We start from the raw sequence: 6,296 nt of genomic DNA on the forward strand, positions 1-6,296 counted from the left end.
CTCTTTATTTGTTATTAGTGTATTATAAATTTCAGTTTCGCTAAAAGGTTGCAGAAACATAGAGTGACAGTTGAATCATTTATAGGTACCAAAACTGAGTCATCGGAGGCGTCAATATGTGACACAAGAAGTTTCGAATTTTCTACAAAATAAGAACCGAAATTATCAACGAAAGCCTGAGGCTGATCAATCAACACACCTTCTCTAGTAATAGTTATGTTTTTTTGATCATTTCTTCTGCCAACATATTCCAATACAAGTAATTTTTCCTTAAAAACAGGGCAACTACGTTTGGACGATCGCAAAAATCTCATTCAAATGTTTATCTGTTTTATCTAGTCACAGGCTTTTAATGGATCAAGATATCACAAGGAGTTTTCCATTGAAGCGTTAAAATAAATAAAGAAAAATTCCTTCGAAATAAATCAGTGCTTATTGAGGGAGAATCATCGGATCATCTTTATTTTTCAGTTAATTATTTCAAAGATAAATTTACACAATTATCACTACATTTTATATTTACTGATATTTTTAGCGAACTTGGAAATATTTTCTAATTATTAATTCGTGATTCGTGTATTTCATGCATCCTTTATTGATTCTATTGTATGCTGATAGTAATGAGGGATATTTATCACCGCGAAGGTATGCTCACCATCTACAAAAATTTTCTTTCACATGAAAATATATATACAATATTATTTTTCCATTTCTATTTGCAGATAGACAATCGTAAGTAATTTCATAAGGGCATCTGAAAAAAACACATTGCTAATTTATATTTGAATAGTAAACATGAGTGCTGGTGGCAACATGGCAACATTTTTGCACCTGCACGTATGCTTTTTGTTGAAAAAATTATGGTCTACATTGTGTTTTGTTTTAAAAGCCCGAATAGTATTTGACGAGACTATTTAATGAGACCAAATTTACTTGTTTTCAAAGGTATTGTAATTTTAAGTGACACCAGCTGCCAAGTTTAGTCGCGGGCAAACTCGAAAAATTATATTCACTCTATTTGCTGCATCCTTCAAACGGATCTCCATCGTAGCCTTGTTGACAACTACACTGGGAAATGTGATTCTTAACTTTGCACTCGGCATTCTCTCCACAAGCTCCAGAGCAAGGATCCTTACATTGTTGATTTGAGCATGCAAGGTCACTTGAACAGTCACTATTATCATTACATTCTGCATCCACTGAAAGAACTGAAGAAAACCTAATTAAATACCCATTCGTATCATATTTGATAGTAATGCGATGAACAGAACAGAGGTATGAGGACTAAGAACCTAATTGAGGAGGAATACATCTGTTATGAGGAGGAGAAATGAAATAGATTTGCATCTTGGCTCACGGCAACCTTGAGGGAGATGATGGACTTGAGGGATGGGACGCTTAGTGTCTATAAAAAATACAAAAGAAAAAATGATTGGACTCTTTATAAACAACTTCGTAATCTAGTTTCCTTGGCTGTCAAAAGAGAAAAAAAAGCCTATTATAATACTATGCTAAATTGTAAAGATGTTAAGAAATTTTGGTCAACTGTAAAGTATCTCAATGTGAGAAATCAAATATCCAATAATATCCCGGAAAAATTGAAGGATGCTGAGAAGATGAATAAACATTTCATTGAGTCCATTCCAAAGATAGCAATGGACGATGAACTTCTCGCATTTTATTCCAACAATATTAGGAGCCTGAATGTTTCGCAGTTCTCATTTCGCGAGGTTGAAGAGGAGTAAATATCTAAAATTATTCGAAAAATCGAAACTAGGGCAGTGAGTCATGACGGTATCAATGTAAAATTCAATTCAACTCTGTGTTCCATTCATTTTGCCCTATTTAACACATGTCGTTAATTACTGCATCAGGCATTCCGTTTTTCCTTCCTCGTGGAAGAGGTCATTGGTGATCCCACTTCCTAAAAACTCGGATCCGAATACATTTGATGAGTTACGCCCTATAAGTATACTCCCGGTACTCTCAAAAATTGTTGAGAAGGTCATGCAAAAACAATTACAGGAATATACAGAAATTAATAAGATCATTCCCTCCACACTGTATGGCCATGGTTGCTGCACAGCCTTGCTCAACATCACTGATGACATTTTTAAGTCTGTTGATCAAGGCAATTTGACTTTTTTGACCCAGCTAGACTATAGTAGGGCTTTTGATTCGATCAATCATCAGCTTTTGATCGCTATTTTGCATTATGTGGATCTCTCTCAGCCAGCGATAAATTTATTGGCTGATTATATCGGGTCGAGATCTCAGGCTGTCAGAATTGATGGCAATTTGTCTTCGTTTTTCGGTTTAGATAGTGGAGTTCCACAAGGATCTATATTAGGATCACTTCTTTTTATCATTTATATTTCGTGTTTCACCTCTGTATGTGTTTCGGTAACTTCTTTCTTTTATGCAGACGATGGTCAACTCAATTTGTCGTTTTAGCCTTCCGAGTCCTTACAGGCTGTAGTAGCCCTAAATTATGATCTGAATAATATCTCCGAAATTTCAAAATAACATTGTCTTCGTTTGAATGCGAGTAAATCATTATGTCAACTTTTTGGTCGTAAAACGGTTCTTGGAGATTTATGGCCAGGATGTTATCATGGATGGCAGCAAAATCAGCTTTCTGGAGTTTACAAGAAATTTGGGTTTAACGTTCGATACTGATTTGCGTTTCAGTAGGCATATATCTAACTGCTTGTTGAAGGCTTATGCCAGTTTGAGGAATTTATATCAATTCAGAGGTATTCTGAGTAAATCCAGTAAAATTCTGCTGTGTGAGTCTACTGTACTGTCATATATGAACTATTGTGATGCTGTCTACGGTCCCTGCTTGACTGCTTTCGATAAGAATAGGATTCAGGTACTACAGAATTCTTGTCTGAGATTGATACGGAAATATGATTCTGTGAGTTACACCCTTAAAACTACCGGCTGGCTCTGCGACATGAAGTACAGGTCTCGGTACAGGTAGCTTGGGATAGTATCCCTCAAGAAGAAATAGACCATCTTATTGCATCAATGCCGGGACGTTTGGGAAGTGTATAGATAATCGCGGTGGACGAACACATTATTGATAAATTTAAAAATGTCAAATGTCAATCATATACTGCTTGCTATACTATCTATGTTTTACCAACAAAAAAATAGTGTATTGTGCAACAAGTGGGAAAAGCCCAACTTTTCTCGCGAGTGTGGAACACAAACACACGACCGAGAAAAGGACTTTCTCCACATGTTGCACACTATACTTTTCCTACAACTGCACAAAATTCAATAATTCAAGTAATGGACTTGATTCAAATCAAAATGGCCTTCGTTGAAAGTATGTGCTAATTTATAGCATTTTCATAAAAACGACTCAAAAGCCAAATTTCATTGGTCTACTGAGCGAGGTGTGGGCAAAGTGCCGTGAGAAAAAATATTTCCCACAGTATGAGCAATACATAGTGTTGAAATTGAGTATGCTATGAAGAATACGCTACTTTCCATAGCAGTTGTAGGAAAAATTTAAATTTAAACAGCTCCTTCTGGGTGTTTTCTTGTCAGTTAGTATATTTCATAGCAGTCGTAGAAAAACATATTTCCATCCAGAAGAGATGGATATTGCTAGAAACACACCCTTCCTTCAGCAATGATTCTCGTCTTCTTCTTGCGATGTCTATTGTGAATCATCTCTTTGTATTTATAGAGATTAGTTGACACTGTATGCTGAAAAACCTTAGATTATTTGGTTTTGTGGAAAAATCGAGATTATCATTATTGCTAATGTAGTTCTAACATTGATTTTTCAGTCCTTCAGTAGGCTGTACCTACTATTTCCATGCCTTAAATAATTTTTTATTATTATTTATTAATTATTCAGACATGTCTCTGACGCCTCTGTTATTTTAATAATCTATTGCAACTATAAACCTTAGTAAGATATTCTCCGCAAAATGTATGAATGCTCAGATGAAAATAAATCTTGTCATTAGATGAAAGAATCATATGTATTCACTTGAATAAATCTCTAGATTCATATAAAGACAGCGAAATTAATGAAGTGATATTTAAATGATATATTTTTTTTTGTGATATGCTTACCACAACTAACAACAGTAAGGATGATAAAGGTGATGAGTAATGATCTATCCATCGTAGACACCCTAACTCAGAATAAGGAGCAAACTTCACAAATGAACCTTCAAATGCATCGTCTTATGGTTACGACTGCTTTTATAACGGAAGCTTCATTTAAAAAAATGTACGAGTATATCTACATATTTTCTTTAATGCGCCAATTATGTACTTACACGAAATGCTTCAAACTTTTTTTTGAACTAACCATTAAATTTCTTCGATAAACAGAGTGGGCACAATTTTATGTATAGTATTTAGAAAAATATAAATAGATAGCCGAAGGAGCATGGTACATTTTTTACTGCTAATCCATAGCTCAGTACAAAACTAATCAATAATTTTAAGATTTTGCATAATAATCAAAATTAAGAAATCCTTGTTTAAAATCAACCATAAATTGATTGTTACTTTCTATTGGCAATTTTTAGGAAGTAATAAAAAGATGTTATGGTTGGATTTATTAGCGGCCATTTCCTAAATATGATATTTTCGCTAATTCAAATGGAAATTTCTGTTTGTTAAGAGTTTTATAGTTATATACTTATTCAACTATGTATCTCATGTTAAAATAATAATAATGAGTGACTATTGAATAATTTTGGTCGAACTTCATCAAACAACTCTTTATTCTTGGATATTGAGTTTTTTTATACCTATTTCGGAAATTATTCCGGATATTCAGAAAATATTTCAATATATCTGTAGGGAAGAATCACATAAAATTGGTTTTCAGTTCCTTATAGAGAATGAATAAAACGAAGTTATTTCAAATATCATTCAAGTTACTTCCGATTTTCAATGAATTTCGAAGATTATCGGAAAACATTGAAGTAAGCATAATTAGTCATAATTTTTTTTAATTGTTGCTATCATGAAAATATTAATTTTCGGAAAAACTGTATGGTATATTTTCGTGCAATTAAATTATCAATGGAGTACCTATATTGCAAAATATATAAATATATTATATTTGATATTTGTTTTTTTCTATGCCAGCTATCTAATATCATAGTATAAGGAAAGGATAGTGAGCCAGTGTAGTGCTTTTTTCGATTTTGTTGATGTTGAGCGCCATCTAGTTGTACTCACGTTTAACTCGAATTTTACTGTCAAAAATTGGTCCGTAAAGTGGAGCCCCCTGAAAAAATCGGTGTTATTTTGAAGAACTGAAATATTTGAAATAGAGTGGTTAGAAGATTTCTATATTTTGATATTTTTTCTGCTCTGTAATAAGCATTTACGCCAGTGGCGTGTATTTGTGATAACTTAATAATAACATAAAAATTGTTGGCAATGTATGCGACCCCTTTTCAACCACGCCACTGAAGGAATTATCGTATTATTTCTGCGCCATCTATAGCTCATGATTCAGCGCTATCTATTATCGAGGATCCAAATCCAACTACAGTAGCGACCGGTGACTATTTCCTTGCCGTCAAACGGCGGTTGGCTTACTATCCTTTCCTTATACTATGCTAATATCTACTGCAAACATGGGTTTGTAGTTTCTATTTTCGTTTTTATTGACGTTTCTCACTTCAATTGCTTCCATCTCACTTGTTTTCATTCATCATCGATTAGTTGCTCTATTCTTTAGAGTATGCTTTATAGGTAGGGGTTGAAAGGACTAGGGAAATTAAATTCCGTGGTGAAATATTAAAGTCGAAACGTCAGCATTTTGATAATGGAATTTTATTTCTCTAGTCCTCTTAGCCACTACCTATACAATATACTGGTTTTTATGTTGTGAGCAATTTCGTCTTTTTTTATTTTGTCTTATTTTATTTCATCTCATTTATATTAGTACTTTGGTTGCAAATTTCCATAAACCCACAACCGTGCCTCCGTTGAAAAGTCTCCTAGATCTGCCAGTCTGTTTTTAAATGGTTATACTACAAGAATTAAAAAAAAAACATGAAATTTTTTCTGATGTTACAGTTTTGATATTAATATAACAACATTTCCTTGAAATGAATATACATTATTGAATCTATTAAGTCCGAAAGGAGAAGAATCGAAAAGTAAAGAATTTCATCTGTAGAAATAACAGTGGACTTCGTCGAATAAAATGCCGATCGTCCATTTCAGTTCGGCCATTTATCAGAGATGAATTTATTCGGGAAATCGTTATTATAGCCAGAAATTCTTCTCTTTTTCGATGT

General features: G+C 33.5%; 1 long non-coding RNA gene across 2 annotated transcripts; it reads right to left on the reverse strand.

Annotated features, from left to right (window-relative positions):
- Window positions 1–435: 435 nt before the first annotated feature.
- LOC123681870 lies at window positions 436–4,231 on the reverse strand. 2 transcript variants are annotated; one of them, XR_006747725.1, is made up of 3 exons: window positions 4,099–4,231; window positions 1,014–1,208; window positions 436–754 (listed from the first exon to the last, which is right to left on the reverse strand). It is a non-coding gene; the product is annotated as an uncharacterized LOC123681870 (long non-coding RNA). The 2 variants fall into 2 exon arrangements; XR_006747724.1 differs by having other exon boundaries at window positions 436–1,208.
- Window positions 4,232–6,296: the final 2,065 nt, after the last annotated feature.

Source organism: Harmonia axyridis, chromosome 1 (genome assembly GCF_914767665.1).
Source record: "Harmonia axyridis chromosome 1, icHarAxyr1.1, whole genome shotgun sequence".
NCBI lineage: Eukaryota > Metazoa > Arthropoda > Insecta > Coleoptera > Coccinellidae > Harmonia > Harmonia axyridis.